Source organism: Nerophis lumbriciformis, linkage group LG02, assembly GCF_033978685.3.
Source record: "Nerophis lumbriciformis linkage group LG02, RoL_Nlum_v2.1, whole genome shotgun sequence".
Classification (NCBI taxonomy): domain Eukaryota; kingdom Metazoa; phylum Chordata; class Actinopteri; order Syngnathiformes; family Syngnathidae; genus Nerophis; species Nerophis lumbriciformis.
This window is the reverse complement of record NC_084549.2, coordinates 35,169,017-35,187,372: the sequence shown is the minus strand read 5'-3', so window position 1 is coordinate 35,187,372 and position 18,356 is coordinate 35,169,017.

Below are 18,356 nucleotides of genomic sequence, written 5' to 3'. Positions count from 1 at the left end.
GTACTATCGGCATGCTGGTGCTCTTTTGTTTGTGTCCCGCATTATTTATGGACAATAAATCATTTCCTTACCTGCACCTTGCCTCCGGAGTCCCGTCTGCATCCTGAGAGAAAAATCCACGCAGTAACATGCGACCCCGACTATGACCATACACAGCAATTCTTGTAAAAAAAAATGTCTCATATCTTGCTTTTGAGTATATTTTAATGGAATGCAAATAATTGTGAAGGAGTAGGTCAAACCAGCAGTAAAATGTATAATTGTTTAACTAACTATTGGGTCAAGGAGCGCTAAATTGCCCAACCCAATAGTTGGGTTGGGAATAACCCAACATTGTAGTGAGCATAACTCAGCTTTTGGGTTAAATAAATTCAACCCAATAGTTGGGTTTATGAATCAACCAACATTGAGTTAGGATAACTCAACTTTTGGGTTAAATAATTCAACGCAAAAGTTGGCTTGAAAAAATTAACCCAAAATGTTGAGTTAAAATAACTCAAATAAGGGGTTTGTCCTTTTCTGAACCAGCAGTTGGGTTAAAATTGGGTTATTTTTTAACCCAACATTTTTTAGTGTGTGGGCAAAGTGGGGATGAACTCTCTTGATTTAAGATGCATTTCATCTTCGACATCAATAACACAGCTTTGGTAGGTATGTCTTTACAATGCAGGACATGCATTGCTTACAACATGTGTAACACAGCCTGTAATGTAACAATAAGAATGCTCTAATATTGTAAAAAAAAATTGATTTATTAATATAATTCCTACTTCGTGGAAATGTATTTGCCTGGATTCAATTAACCACGATAGACTCTAGTGCAAAACAACTAAACAAAATCAAAAACTACCATTGGCTCTCATTCAAATCGTTTGGCGTTTTGTCCAATGGCGTATTCGAAAGGTATGTAAATAATATGACAATGTATACATAAAACAATATTAATGTAATACTTAGAGCAAAACAACATGAAAATATAGATTTGTGGCAACATAATAAAAACAGATTAATAACAAAACATTGATGTCATCTCGCCAGTATCGATCCGGTAATGATAGTACCTTTGGTGTCGATACCAGCGTCTGTCTGTCTGTAGTGAGAGATGTTCTCCAAACAGCTCAAGATCACTTGCATCTGAAGAGAGACTTAATGAGAACGCAAACAGTGATTATAAAGCTCCAATTACAAGTTAGAGTGGAGTTTTTGCGCCTGAACAACCTCATGTCTGTGTGTATCTGTTTGAGCATGAACGTGTGTGCAAGTACGGTAGCTGACTGTATCTTCATGAAAGACTTTCACAACTTTCACAACTACAGTTTACTTTCTCGATGATGAGTTTGTAAACATGGTCAGTTTTAGTTTGGCTCGTTTTACTACATCTAAGCGAGGTCACACGCTTTCTATATTGCAGTGGTCACCAACCTTTTTGAGCCCAAGATCCATGTTCTCAGGCAATAACCAAAGCAAGATCTACCCCTGCGTATATACAGGTAAAAGCCAGTAAATTAGAATATTTTGAAAAACTTGATTTATTTCAGTAATTGCATTCAAAAGGTGTAACTTGTACATTATATTTATTCATTGCACACAGACTGATGCATTCAAATGTTTATTTCATTTAATTTTGATGATTTGAAGTGGCAACAAATGAAAATCCAAAATTCCGTGTGTCACAAAATTAGAATATTACTTAAGGCTAATACAAAAAAGGGATTTTTAGAAATGTTGGCCAACTGAAAAGTATGAAAATGAAAAATATGAGCATGTACAATACTCAATACTTGGTTGGAGCTCCTTTTGCCTCAATTACTGCGTTAATGCGGCATGGCATGGAGTCGATGAGTTTCTGGCACTGCTCAGGTGTTATGAGAGCCCAGGTTGCTCTGATAGTGGCCTTCAACTCTTCTGGGTTTTTGGGTCTGGCATTCTGCATCTTCCTTTTCACAATACCCCACAGATTTTCTATGGGGCTAAGGTCAGGGGAGTTGGCGGGCCAATTTAGAACAGAAATACCATGGTCCGTAAACCAGGCACGGGTAGATTTTGCGCTGTGTGCAGGCGCCAAGTCCTGTTGGAACTTGAAATCTCCATCTCCATAGAGCAGGTCAGCAGCAGGAAGCATGAAGTGCTCTAAAACTTGCTGGTAGACGGCTGCGTTGACCCTGGATCTCAGGAAACAGAGTGGACCGACACCAGCAGATGACATGGCACCCCAAACCATCACTGATGGTGGAAACTTTACACTAGACTTCAGGCAACGTGGATCCTGTGCCTCTCCTGTCTTCCTCCAGACTCTGGGACCTCGATTTCCAAAGGAAATGCAAAATTTGCATGGTTGGGTGATGGTTTGGGGTGCCATGTCATCTGCTGGTGTCGGTCCACTCTGTTTCCTGAGATCCAGGGTCAACGCAGCCGTCTACCAGCAAGTTTTAGAGCACTTCATGCTTCCTGCTGCTGACCTGCTCTATGGAGATGGAGATTTCAAGTTCCAACAGGACTTGGCGCCTGCACACAGCGCAAAATCTACCCGTGCCTGGTTTACGGACCATGGTATTTCTGTTCTAAATTGGCCCGCCAACTCCACTGACCTTAGCCCCATAGAAAATCTGTGGGGTATTGTGAAAAGGAAGATGCAGAATGCCAGACCCAAAAACGCAGAAGAGTTGAAGGCCACTATCAGAGCAACCTGGGCTCTCATAACACCTGAGCAGTGCCAGAAACTCATCGACTCCATGCCACGACGCATTAACGCAGTAATTGAGGCAAAAGGAGCTCCAACCAAGTATTGAGTATTGTACATGCTCATATTTTTCATTTTCATACTTTTCAGTTGGCCAACATTTCTAAAAATCCCTTTTTTGTATTAGCCTTAAGTAATATTCAAATTTTGTGACACACGGAATTTTGGATTTTCATTTGTTGCCACTTCAAATCATCAAAATTAAATGAAATAAACATTTGAATGCATCAGTCTGTGTGCAATGAATAAATATAATGTACAAGTTACACCTTTTGAATGCAATTACTGAAATAAATCAAGTTTTTCAAAATATTCTAATTTACTGGCTTTTACCTGTATATATATATATATATATATATGTATATATATATATATATATATATATTTATGTGTTGGAGCCATCTAAAGAGAAACTACAAACGCCACATTTTTGTTGGTTTTGAGCGGTGACGCAATCACTGCTGGCCCTAACCTTGATAATCAATCCGACGCCAACAGAAATTGTTTTCAACTTGTTGTCTTGGCTTTCAAACAAATATAAGCCTAAAGGACTATCGGTACCTCTCAGTATTGAACCTTAGTTTTGAAATTGAAAGAAAGTACAAAGCGTTTAAGTGTCGCGGTTTTGTTTTTGTTTTATTGATTTGGGTTTGAGCGAACAGTTCGATGCATGCATCGGCTTTGAGTTTGTTTGTTTACTGTGACATAGCAGACACTCGCAACACACATATTTCATTAGTTGCTCATTCAAACACTCACCCACTACAACCTGGCGATCTTTAAGCAAAACAACAACAACAAGTAAGTGATACCGCAGACAGCGGTCCTGAGTCGTCCTTTAGGCTTATATTTGTTTGAAAGCCGAGACAACAGTATGTATATATTTTTTTTTTGTAAAAAAAATATATATATATATGGGACAAGCGGTAGAAAATGGATGGATGGATGGTATATATAACTTAATGTTCTTTATTTTCTGTTTTTGTTACGTACGGCGGGGGAAGGAGACGACACCAGATCCAGAATCAGTTTAATAGGTTTATTGAACCTCTTGATGAGTGTGTGGGAGGTGTATGCTACTCTAAGTGTGTGGTGCAAAACAATGTGTAGAACAATGTAAATGATACCAGAGTTTGTTGTATGTGCGTGTTGGATGAATCTTCCGTCAGATCAGAGGGGCAAGGCAAGAGGGCAGTCCGTGGGCAAGCAAGCGGTTGAGGGCTGGAGAGAAGCAACGAGGTCCGTGTCGAGGAGGGGGTTGAGGATCGAGGGAGGCAGTCCAAAATCCAGAGAGGAGTCGAGGCACACAGCTCCATCACGGGAAACAGGAAAGGCGCTGCAGGGAACACAAAGGACATAAGACACGGGGACTGGGAAGACACAGAGAGAGATCAAGTACACAGGAGGGAAGCCAGAGACGGGATGCTTACTACGGGAGTGAACTACATTCCGACGCTGGATCTTCGGGTCAGCTGGTCTTTATACTGCTTGTCCTCATTAGTCCCAGGTGCGCAGGGGCGTGTCCCAGCGTGCTACCAGTGGAGGTGCCAACCGAGTTTGCAGCAGATGGCATGAGGGATTGCCCATGAGCCGTGACATGTTTTTTAAAGACAAAGCTTTTTGTTGTTACTATTGGCTCTAGCTCGTTGTGTTTCTTGTTGTTTTCCCAATTTTTGCTGGTGTTTTTTTTTCCTCAAATGTGCAAACGAGTCACGGGCCACAGATCTGTGCCGCACTTTGGGCACCCCTGCCGTGTAATTTAACTGTTTATGGCCACTAAAGTCTTAGTATTGTAGTATATTAGCATAGAGTATATAGTAATGTAGGGGATAAACTTCTCTAGCTGCCGCATTTTTTCATCATATATTACTGCCTTTGCACATGTCAATGTTTACTTTTTTATGCACAATAAATTGACACAAAATCCGTACTTTGGAACATTGTTCACGGATTCTATTATTTGGCTTGTTAGTTCCCGTCGCAGATGAGTGATGATGGTCATGGACTCATCGTTGAGAAAAGAGTTGTTTGATGTTGGATGTTAGAAAATGTCAGATGCAGCCCTCTTGTTTGGTGTGAGTGCTGCGGCACGGTTGTTTGGGCGGTGGTGTATTTGTGCTGGTTTGGACGGCAGAGTGCAGGATTTTTTTAGTGGGGGGATGGTGTTGATGTCTCTTGTTTGCGTGTTGGCGTTTGGGCTGACTGGTGAGCTGGCGCTGGCTGATCTCCATGGTCTTATTGGCGTGTGGTTGTCAGTCACGTTTTTTCAGTCGTTTTGATTTGGTTATGAGCCCTGCTTGTCCGGCGGGGGTCGGCGTCTCCGGCTACATTAAGGTGTGGGACTATATCCAGGACTAGCTGCAGTGTGCTTAAACGACCACCAGGAAGCATCTGTGAGCAGTCTGTAACATCTATTTATATTCTATTCTTTCTATTCTATCTATTTCTCTTTCGAACTTATCAGGTCTTATCAGGTCGGCAGTGCATTCTTTATGCATTCTTCGCTCACACTTTAAGGGAAGGTTGAAGCAAAAACTAACCCAGACCTATCGTACAGAACATGTAATGGTGGTTCTTTGGTCAAAATTTTGCGTTTATTATGTTTCGCAGACCATCTTCAAGCTGCTTTCTGACCGTCTTTTCAGAATGCTTTGTGGGCGGTCTTTTATTTACGTGCCTCCACTTCGACTGCGTATTATCCCTATCAGCTAAGATGTTGTTTTACTGACAGATATAAATTCAAACTATTTGCTACTTTGCAGCAGTAATGACAACAGTGGAGGATGCATGTGCATGTATGAGCCAGTTTGCCCCACAATAAGAGGATAGACAAAAAAAATTAGCTTATTGACGTCATCGGACGACAATGATGGACTCGCGCAAGGCTCTTCTGGTAAATCTCTACCATATATGGAGATAGTCTTCTTACGTCATATTGGGAAATACGTCACAAGTTGGGCAATTGGGCAAAGTATGAAGAAAGGCAAGATTTGTTTGATAAATATCTCCACCATGCCTTCACGGTTTGATTTCACATTTTTGGTACTTATGCAGATCCCAAATACATGAAAACAGGCAAGAAAAGTTGGTTTTGTATAATAGGTCCCCTTCCAGTTTAGATACATTTTTGATATAGGATAGATACTTCTCCATATTGGCAGACACATGCATTCATTCATTCATTCATTTAATTCCATTACATTTAATTTCATTCAGAGCAGTAAAAACAACATTTTGCATTGGTGAATAAGCCTTACAAACGCTAGCTTCCTGTATTATAAATGCCAGGTTTGTTACAAAAAAAGTTGTTTGAAAAAACGCTGGCTTTGTCGGTTAAACATCGTAGAGAGGTGTCTGACAGCTCCATCGCCCCCCTTTCTCCCAGCATGGCGAGTCAGAGCACTGCTTAGGCATTGGAGGTCCCAAGCCTGCGGCTTCACTTTTCTCTATTTCAAGGCTCCAGCACCCCCCGCGACCCTGTAAGGGACAAGCGGTAGAAAATGGATGGATGGAAAGTATGATTATCTGGAATAATGATGTCAGACTTCAACTAAAAACATTAAACAGGCTGTAAACTCTAAAGTGTGCAAATTGGAAATGTATGGTGTACCGTATTTTCCGCACTATAAGGCGCACCTAAAAACCACAATTTTTCTCAAAAGCTGACAGTGCGCCTAATAACCCGGTGCGCTTTATTACGATTCATTTTCATAAAGTTTCGGTCTCGCAACTTCGGTAAACAGCCGCCATCTTTTTTCCCGGTAGAACAGGAAGCGCTTCTTCTTCTACGCAAGCAACCGCCAAGGAAAGCACCCGCCCCCATAGAACAGGAAGCGCTTCACCCGCCCCCATAGAACAGGAAGCGCTTCACCCGCCCCCGGAAGAAGAAGAAAAAACGCGCGGATATCACCGTACGTTTCATTTCCTGTTTACATCTGTAAAGACCACAAAATGGCTCCTACTAAACGATCCGGGTCATAAAAAGACGCAATCTCTCCATCCGCACACGGATTACTACCGTATTTCACAGCAACTGAACCGCACTGTGGAACGGGAGCACGTACGGTGAATATTCGCTCCACAGGGAATGAGAAGTCATCCTTCACTGTGGTTCTAGCTTGCCATGCTAACTTCCACTCATGGTGATATTCAAAAGGAAGACCTTGCCAAAAGAGACCTTTCCAGCCGGCGTCATCATAAAAGCTAACTCGAAGGGATGGATGGATGAAGAAAAGATGAGCGAGTGGTTAAGGGAAGTTTACGCGAAGCGGCCGGGTGGCTTTTTTCACGCTGCTCCGTCCATGTTGATATATGACTCTATGCGCGCCCACATCACAGATGGTGTCAAAAAACAAGTGAAGCACACAAATACAACACTCGCCGTCATTCCGGGTGGATTAACCAAAGAACTCCAACCGCTGGATATTGGTGTCAACAGGGCATTCAAATCACGACTGCGAACTGCGTGGGAAAAATGGATGACCGAAGGCGAACACACCTTCACTAAGACGGGCAGACAACGCCGGACAACATACGCCAACATCTGCCAGTGGATTGTAAATGCCTGGGCAGATATTTCTGTCACAACTGTGGTCCGAGCTTTCCGGAAGGCAGGATTCACAGAACTGCTGCACAACAACAGCGACACTGAATCCGATGATTTCGAAGAGACGGAGCCCGCCATTTTGGAAGCCACGCTAGCGCAACTTTTCAATTCGGACACCGAAGACGAAGAATTCGAAGGATTTACCGGTACGAATGAAGAATAACTTCAGAAAGTGAGCGCTATGTTTATTTTGTGTGTTGTGTGTTGTGACATTAACGTTCGAGCAACATTACCGGTATGTTGCTATTGCTCTACACCATTTTGAATTTTACTATGTTTGTGATTGCACATTTGTACATTTTGGGACAGAGTTGTTAGAACGCTGGTTTTCAATATATTATTAAAGTTTGACTGAACTATCTGACTGTTTTTTTGACATTCACTTTAGCGCAGCGTTTTTTTGACATTCACTTTAGCGCAGCGTAGGCGCGGCTTTTAGTCCGGGGCGGCTTATTGGTGGACAAAATTATGAAATATGTAATTCATAGAAGGTGCGGCTAATAATCCGGTGCGCCTTATAGTGCGGAAAATACGGTAATCACACAAAAAATGTATTTGCTATCATTATTTTAGCGACATTGTGTGAGCAGACCAACAGTAAGCCAGTAAAAAGCACGTGTGAATGCTTCACAGTAAAAAGGTGAAGCATTCACACATGCATAGGCCTCAAGATCAGTTTGTGTGCAAGTAAATTGACTCAAGTCAATGTTAAAAAGCGATTTAATCATACAGAAAATACATTTATTACAATTAATGAACATACCGTATATTAAAATACCATTTTATGTTGTTGTTGTTTTTTTCGTTTGTTTTTAGTTGTTGTTTTTGTCATGACAAGTGAGGCTCAGCTTTACCTGCCGACCCTGACCACATGCCAGGGCCTGGCACATCGTCATGGAATATGATCGCTCCATGCAGATTTTTGGTACTACTATTATTCTCACAATTTTTTGTATTTATGCGTTTATTATTTTATTTTTACATAATTGTTTAAAGGTTTATATTATTTTTTTGATTACATTCTTATTAAGTTATTCTCCAGTATATAAAAGTAGCTTTTTTTCCTAAATCCTCAGTGTCATGCCATGTCTTGTTAATGTCAATAGTTCTGTTTGTGTGTGTGTGTGTGTGTGTGTGTGTGTGTGTGTGTGTGTGTGTGTGTGTGTGTGTGTGTGTGTGTGTGTGTGTGTGTGCGCGCATCTGGTAAACATATGAAATAACAAGTGTGTGTAACAATTTGAAGTGATAAATATGTATATAGAGACATACTGTAATAACTTGAAGAAAATAATAAAGATTAAAAACCAATTACAAAAAAAAGCTTACCTTTTTTATATTTGCATAGTATGTATATATCATTAATGTTGTAAATACAAATCTTTATATATCTACAAAGGGTGATTCTAAAGAGGTAGGCATTTTTTGGAGTTCTCAAGAAGGTAACAAATAAGAATGTGTGTGGGTGTGTGTGTGTGTGTGTGTGTGTGTGTGTGTGTGTGTGTGTGTGTGTGTGTGTGCGCGCGTGCGTGTGTGTCCTGAGCATGACGTTAAAGTGCATCCGGCAGTGGAGGCTCCTGTATGGGGTCTTGGGGCACTAGGAGGTTAACCCCTTTACTACTGTTACCCCAGGTGGCCCTTGACAAAGGCCTAGTACCTGAATGCCCCCTAGCCAGGGATACGGTGAAGACCTCAACGGCGGAGCAGGGGAAAGGCGGTACATTTAAAAACTACCACAACGGCTGCGATGGCGGTAGAAGGCTGCAGCAGAAAAAGGTCCCCGGTCGTCTTGTACTCCATGCCACTGGACCCTGACCCGATTCTGTCAAGGATCGTGTGGTGACTGTCTGTGCACCAGTCTCCCCATGTTAAATAAAGTCACGCACAGGCATCCTCCATAAAGGGATACACCCCTATCAGGAGGATCGTCATTGTCATGACTTGGTCCTGGGGTTTAGTTTTTCTAGAAGGCAACGGAAAGTTGGCTCGGGCAAGACGGGAATGAGAGTACATATTTTTATTTTAACACTATAACTAAGGACAAAAAAAAGTACAAACGAAAAGCGCGCACAGTGGCGGAGAACAAACTATGAAAACAAAAGACTATAGCAAAAATAAACAAAAACTTACTTGGCATGGACTAAAGGAGCAGCATGAACGATGGACATGAAATCACGTGTCAGGAATGTGCAGAGCATAATTGTGGGATGTCGCCAGAAAGACAAACTGAAAACAATGAACTTAAATACTACAGACATGATTAACGAAAACAGGTGCGTGACTCAAAACGTGAAACAGGTACGTGACGTGACAGGTGAAAACTAATGGGTTGCTATGGTGACAAACAAGAGTGCACAATGAGTCCAAACGTGGAACAGGTGAAACTAATGGGTAATCATGGAAACAAGACAAGGGAGTGAAAAGCCAGAAACTAAAGAGTCCAATAACTAAACAAAACAAAACATGACTAATACAAAACATGGTCACACAGACATGACAGTCATACTCGTTCGAGTGACCGCCGATGAATGTGTGCGTGCGTGCGTGTGTGTGCGTGCCTTCTTCTTTTTCATACTTTTACTGGTGTAAAGCACTTTGTGTGGCAACTTGCCTGTGCATGAAAAGTGCTATATAAATAAAGTTTGATTGATCGATGGATTATATTATTATTAAATTTCCATAGAACAGCATTGATTGATTGATTGAGACTTTTATTAGTAGATTGCACAGTACAGTACATATTCTGTACAATTGACCACTAAATGGTAACACCCGAAAAAGTTTTTCAACTTGTTTAAGTCGGGGGTCCACGTTAATTAATTCATGGCAATAGAGAAGTAATGGGACAAGCAAACGGGCTGTGGCTTGAATATTGGGTGAGACTGCAGGAGAGTAGTGTAAATACACTATTAAATGTCAGTCCTACTGGAAGCAATGCATTTACATGATGTCCACATAACATCAGGACCTAATTCAGATGCAAGATATCAGATTACAGGTTTTTTACTGCTTACATTACATACCCAAACCATACTTGCCAACCCTCCCGGATTTTCCGGGAGACTCCCGAAATTCAGCGCCTCTCCCGAAAACCTCCCAAGACAAATTTTCTCCCGAAAATCTCCCGAAATTCAGGCGGACCTGAGTGACGTGTCGACAGTCTGTTTTCACGTCCGCTTTCCCACAATAAAACAGCGTGCCTGCCCAATGACGTTATAACTGTAGAATTATGGAGGGCGAGTTCTTGGTTTCTTATGTGGGTTTATTGTTAGGCAGTTTCATTAACGTCCTCCCAGCGCGGCAACAACACACAACAACAGCAGTCACGTTTTCGTCTATCGTAAAGCAGTTCGTCTGCCGTAAACAGCAATGTTGTGACACTCTTAAACAGGGCAATACTGCCATCTACTGTACATGCATATGTGACAATAACATCTACGCACACAACAAGGAGACGAATCAGAATGCATCATCAGAGAGGGTGTTCAGCATGGTTAGAAAAATAGTGACAGAGAATAGAACAAGGATGGACAATTCAACCCTTAACTCAACAATGAGTTAAGGGTTGAGTGTGAGTGTTATGTGTGTGTATATGTGTAAATAAATGAACACTGAAATTCAAGTATTTCTCTTATTTATATATATATATATGTATAAATATATAATAAAATAAATATATATATATATATATATATATATATATATATATATATATATATATATATATATATCTAGAATTCACTGAAAGTCAAGTATTTCTTATATATATATATACCGGTATATATATATATATATATATATGAAATACTTGACTTGGTGAATTCTAGCTGTAAATATACTCCTCCCCTCTTAACCACGCCCCCAACCACGCCCCCCTCCCCCAAACCCATCACCTCCCGAAATCGCGAAATCGGAGTTATCAAAGTTGGCAAGTATGACCCAAACTCGGAGAAAAAAGTGATTTAATCACATGCAAACAAACGTGTAAAAGAAGGGTGGAAGCAAGTTTTTTTTTACAGCATTTGGAACATATAGTGTCCTTTTTGTCAATATATGATTTAATACCTAAAATATCAGTAAGTAAATGTACTCAGTAAGTAAAATAAACATGATTGGGTGTTTCCTGATTTGCACATACTGGTTACATGTTCAGACTTGTAGGCTGTCAAAAGACAAGATTAATTCATCAGATTGGTTCTATAAATAATAACTAGAGCTATTGTTGTAACTGTGTTCCAAGTACCAGGAAATATGTGTTACTGCAGGCAGTGATGATTGTGATGGGATGAGTCAACCAATTCTGCTGTTGAGGCTCAAGCACATGTTTGAACACTCCATTTTTCTAAAAATGATTGAATAGTTATGGAAACTGAGCTCTCAGATGTGCCAATGAATTTGGCATCATTATATCTGGTCAGTAGAGCTGAACAAGTCTGTGAAATATGTCAACATATGCGATTATAACTTTTTTTTTTACATGAGTCAAGGCCCTCCACGAGCCAGGTGTTGTGGTGTGCCGTATATTTCCCGAGGGGCCGAGGCTATCGAACAGAGGGTCTTTCTCTGCAGCACACTGACCTCTTCACTTTGTGTTGGTTTAGTAAATTACGTGGGATGTCAGAGTTTGACCACAACTTATCCTGAGTGGGGAGGCAGAGGGGCGCATCGTGTGCTCACAACTGTGAGAGGCTGCATGGGAATGACATTACCATAAGGGACCCAAATGAGCCACAATATATAAAAATATAGGTAATACTTTAGTATGGGGAACATATTCACCATTAATTAGTTGCTTATTAACATGCAAATTAGTAACATATTGGCTCTCAATTAGTCATGGGGATAGGTTGATTGGAAACACTACATTGGCCCTAGTGTGTGGATGTGAGTGTGAATGTTGTCTGTCTATCTGTGTTGGCCCTGCGATGAGGTGGAGACTTGTCCAGGGTGTACCCCGCCTTCCGCCCGATTGTAGCTGAGATAGGCTACAGCGCCCCCCGCGACCCCAAAAGGGAATAAGCGGTAGAAAATGGATGGGATGGAAGTACTTATTAATGCCTTACTCTGCATGGCCTTATTATACAACCAATTATAAACCCTAACCCAGGGGTCGGCAACCCGCGGCTCTAGAGCCGCATGCGGCTCTTTAGCGCCGCCCTAGTGGCTCTCTGAAGCTTTTTCAAAAATGTATGAAAAATGGAAAAAGATGAGGGGAAAAATATATATTTTTTGTTTTAATATGGTTTCTGTAGGAGGACAAACATGACACAAACCTCCCTAATTGTTATAAAGCACACTGTTTATATTAAACACGCTTCACTGACTCAAATATTTGGCGAGCGCCGTTTTGTCTTACTAATTTTGGCGGTCCTTGAACTCACCGTAGTTTGTTAACATGTATATCTTTCTCTGACTTTCGAGGACGTGTTTTATGCCACTTCTTTTTCTGTCTCATTTTGTCCACCAAACTTTTAATGTTGTGCATGAATGCACAAAGGTGAGTTTTGTTGATGTTATTGACTAGTGTGGAGTGCTAATCAGACATATTTGGTCACTGCAAGACTGCAAGCTAATCGATGCTAACATGCTATTTAAGCTAGCTATATGTACATATTGCATCATTATGCCTAATTTGTAGCTATATTTGAGGTCATTTAGTTTCCTTTAAGTCATCTCAATTCAATGTATATCTCATGACACACTATCTGTATGTAATATGGCTTTTAATTTGTTGCGGCTCCAGACAGTTTTGTTTTTGTATTTTTGGTCCAATATGGCTCTTTCAACATTTTGGGTTGCCGACCCCTGCCCTAACCCTAACCCTAATCTTAACCAAATTACTCTAAATTAAGTCTTTGTTACTAAGAATATGTTCCACTAGTGTCCAAATAACTCTCAATTAAGTCTTTGTTACTTAGAATATGTTCCCCATACTAAAGTGTTACCAAAATATATATTGAATGTGAACATTTATTAATTAAAAAAAAAGATAAAAACATACTTTTTACCACTCTAATGAGGGGAGTTTATGAATTGGTTATACACTAGAACTTGAATAAGAATAAGAACAATGAGTGACCTGCTGCTTGCCAAATAATGAGCCCACATTTAATTGTATTGCTTGGCCCTGTTGCTAAAGTAATTATACATATAAGTGCTATGATAATTTCTAACATTTTATCAGCTCATGGAAAACACATATGAACATGTTTACATTCACTAAGTAAATAAAGAGAACTTGTTCGTGAAATTTTGGTCATCTGGATGCTATGAGTCCTTCAATTTTTAATAAACCCTTTGACACCTACTGAACTGAAATCTTAGCAACTTGCCTGAAGACATAGGCAACTTTCCAGGCTCATTTTATTTGCATGTGTTAGTACAATTCAGAATTCTGCCAGCAAGTGGATCAAAAATCAGTTCACATGCTAACATGAAGCATGAAATACAGGTGTTAATGGAACCGGACCTAAGCATTTTTTCTTTGTGCTGTAATGTGAGCAATTTGTAGCGCGTTAAACTTCAGAACAAACATTTGTAGATTTTTGTTCCATATGTAGGCGCCCCAGGTGGCTGGAGGAGGCCAGTCCGAGTCCTGCGGGGCAGGCGGATTTTTGGTATGCAGGCTGGCTGCTTAAGGCTGTCTGTGCCACAGCCTGTTTGTAGTCAGGGGAGCAGACTGCACACCTGTGGCCCCTCTGCTTAGTTCTGTTTGCTTTGACACCTCACATGCAGTCTCCTTCAACAACACATCTTATAACATAGCCATCAACCTGCTCACCCCCTCTCCCATGCCCCGCCACCTGTTAAATTAAAAAAAAAATGTCCCTCTTTCTCTTTGTATCTCCAAAACCAAGGGCAAAATCCCAAACCTTTTCTATCATTATGTAAAATTTTGTCTGTGTTGATTTGGCAAAGAAAACACAAGAACATTTTTGAAAAGTATGCAGCATCAAGAAAACACAATATGCAAATTCTTGGCTTCTAGGCACGTTGTGCTGTGTGTTGAATTATGGGTGACTCAGCTTTGTATTTGATTCATAACGCAATGACCAAGTTCCATCAAGTTTTTTCTGGGTCACCCCACACTTAATTGGGTTCTTTAGAAATGTTTCATAACCATTGAATCTGTATTTTCTTTTGAAATATTGTCATCATTTCGCCTTTAAAGCAGGGTGTCCAGACTTTTCCATCGAGGGCCAACTAATTTGAAGGAATCAGAATCAGAATCAGAAATACTTTATCAATCCCGGAGGGGGGTGTGAAAAAAAAAATCAGTCTAAGCCTGGGCCCCTGGAAAAGGGGTTCCAGACAGAGGCCAAAGGGGAAAAAAACTCATAGCCATAGTACACATAAGCATGTGTGTAAGAGGGAAACATCAAAGAATACAAAGGACATTAAAACAAATACAAAGGACATTAAAGACATTAAAAGAGCAGAGCTGATGCAATCAGCTGCCACTCCAGTGCCACTTCTACACACAGCCACAAAAGTAAAACAACAACAACAACAAAAAACATATACACTGTGGTGTCATCGTCTGCTGGGGTGGGGGGAGCATGGCCAGAGACAGGAGCAGACCCAACAAAGTAACCAAGAGAGCCGACTCCACCCTCGGCCGCCCACCAACTCTCGGCTAGTGTCCAGTCTGCATGGATGAGCGAGGATGCGTCCAAGGAGACCGAGGTGTCCGATACCTGCTCATTGTGAAGCTTGTGCGTCCCGGTGCTCAGCGCTAGCTCCGCTGCCCTGTCTGTTCATCCGCATCTCCTACGGCAGTGGTCCCCAACCACCAGGCCGCGGACCGGTACCGATTGGTACCGGGCCGCACAAGAAATTAAATTTTTATTTATTTATTTATTTATTTATTTTTTTTAAATTAAATCAAATTAAAAAAAACAATATATACATTATATATCAATATATATCAATATAGTCTGCAGGGATACAGTCCGTAAGCACACATAATTTTATTTCTCTATGACAAAAAAACAAAACAAAACAAAAAAAAATACCATAACCCCCCCCCAGGAAATGTTAATTCTAGGTTATAAAACATGCATCTCACCTGTATAGTACAATGTTGTGGCACCAAGCTGGGAAGTTGGTCAACTTTAGAAATCCACACGCTACCAACTTGATACGGTCAACTTGACTCTCAACAAATGAAACGCAGCATAAAACCATCGCAACATGTCTAGGAAGCATTTTTTGTTAATCTGAGGAGTGAGGATTATTCTGAATTTAGCAGATCAAGGAGAGCACATAAGTGCTGAAAGATACAACATTCCATCAGTCGGCCTCCTAGTGAGAGTGGACATTGTAAGTTACTGTTTAATGGTCTTATTTGAAACGTTTAGCAATAGTGCTACAGGATAACGCTCACGAAGTGTGCCATTAGTGCTAGCAAGCAAAAAGCTCTCTCTATGTTTTTGTAGTTGACGGAAGTAGCGTTTGTTGCTATGCGCTTTGTGAAATCAATGCACCGAGGAAAGAAGTTACAGTAATGCTTAAGATGAGCGAAATACTGTAAATATTGCATGTCATCATGAATGTGCATGTTACTACATTACATACAGCCTTTTACTTATTCTGCATTGTATGTTACAGCCTTATTCTAAAGTGGAACAAAAAAAAACAATTGGTCCTCAAAATTCTACAGACAATACCCCATAATGACAATGGGAAAAGTGTAATTTTTAAAACATTTTTGCCAAAAAAAATTATAATAATCATATGTACATAAGTATTCACAGCCTTTGCTGAGTACTTTGTTGATGCATCTTTAGCAGAAATTACAGCCTCAAGTCTTTTTGAATACAATGCCACAAGCTTGGCACACCTATCTTCGGGCAGTTTTGCCCATTCCTCTTTGCAGCACCTCTCAAGCCCCATTAGGTTGGATGGGAAGTGTTGTTTTTGTCTAGGCGTGGACTATTACGATACAGTTTACTGCGTGGATTGCTTTCCCGAGACGCAAACGAACTTGACTGGACATGGCGTGCAGGTAAAAACATGATTTATTCTTACTCAAAAAGGTACAAACAAAAAGCGCTCACAGCGGAGGCACAACTTAACGCAGGGAACAAAACTAACACTAAGGCAGAACTATGGACATGAAACAAAAAACACTTACTGTAACAAGAAACAAGCATGAAAAGAGCAGCATGAACTATGGCATGGACAGAGTAATCAGAGTAGCACATAGCAAGAACAGAGCATCAAGAGTAATGTCGCCAGGCCGACTACCTGGCAACTACAGGCTTATATAATAGTCTCATGATTAGTGACAGGTGCGTGAGTCCAAATGAGTCAGGTGAAACCAATGAGTCGTCATGGTGACAAAACAAGGGAGCGTAAACAGGAACTAAAAGAGTCTTAAACAACCAGAAAATAACCAAAAAAACATGACCACAGAACATGACAGTTTTTTTTATCCAGGGTGTCTCTGTACATTAATACATTCATCTTAGTCTAGTCAGGGAGGTAACCAAAAACCCGATGGTCACTCTGTCAGAGCTACAGCATTCCTCTGTGGAGAGAGGAGATTCTTCTAGACCAGGGGTCCCCAAACTTTTTGACTCGGGGGCCGCTTTAGGTTAAAAAAAATGTGGCCCGGGGGCCAGGCTGTGTATATATATACAGTATATATATATATATATATATATGTATGTATGTATACATATATACATTGTCTTTATAATCCGTATTGTCATTTAACATCAATTAACATTGATGTTCATCAACATTTAACATTGTCACGTTATCGATGGGAAAATTCATTTTTAGACAATATAATTTGCCTGAGCGGCTAGGAGACACCAAGAGTAACAAGCGGTAGAAAATGGATTAGAAAGGAAAGATAAAATAAAATAAAAAATAAAATAAAAATAAAAAATAAAAAAAAATCTTTTTTTTTTACTTGGGACTTCCTGTGGGCCGGATTTTGGGTGCTGGGGGGCGCGGGCCGTAGTTTGGGGACCCCTGTTCTAGACGGACAACCATCTCTGCAGCCATCCACCAATCAGGCCTGTATTTTGTAGTAGCCAAACAGAAGCCATTTCTCAGTAAAACTTTGCCAAAATGCACCTGAAAGACTCTCAGACCATGAGAAACAAAATTCTCTGGTCTGATGAGACAAAGATTGAACTCTTTGACGAAACCAGGCACCACTCATCACCAGGCCAATACCATCCCTACAGTGAACCATGGTTGTGGCAGCATCATGCTGCGGAATAGTTTTCAGCGGCAGGAACTGGGAGTCTAGTCAGGATAAAGGGAAAGATGAATGCAGCAATGTACAGAGACATCCTGGGTGAAAACCAACGCTTCCCATCCAATTTGATGGCGCTTGAGAGGTGGTGCAAAGATGAATGGGTGAAACTGACCATAGATAGGTGTGCCAAGCTTGTGGCATCGTATACAAAAAGACTTGAGGCTGTAATTGCTGTCAAAGGTGCATCAACAAAGTACTGAACAAAGGGTGTGAATACTTATGTACATGTGATTATTATTGCATTTATTTTAAATACATTTGTAAAAAAAAGAAACACATTGTCATTATGGTGTATTGTCTGTAAAATTTTGAGGCCAAAAATGAATTTATTCATTTTAGATGATTTTAGAGGGCTTTGGAGGCAGAATAGATCATCTCCATTACTTGTATTGTTAGCCGCCGTACGAGCAGTTTTTCACTATTTAGAATGCACAGAAAAAGGAAAGACATGTGTTCTTGTTATACATACGGATTGTGGATGATTGGCCAAATTCCAAAAAAGGACAATTGTCCTTTAAGATAATGATTAAAACTGACATTCAGCCAAAAACAAATCCGAAATTCACATACAGTAATTTGTTTTTGTATTTGGCATGGAAAAGTAAATCAGGATCGCAACAGTAAAATGAACGGGGCGGTTAATAAACAGAACAGAACACTAATTCACCTCACAGTGCAGAACAGAACACTAATTCACCTCACAGTGCAAACAAAAATGACAACACAACACGTAACAG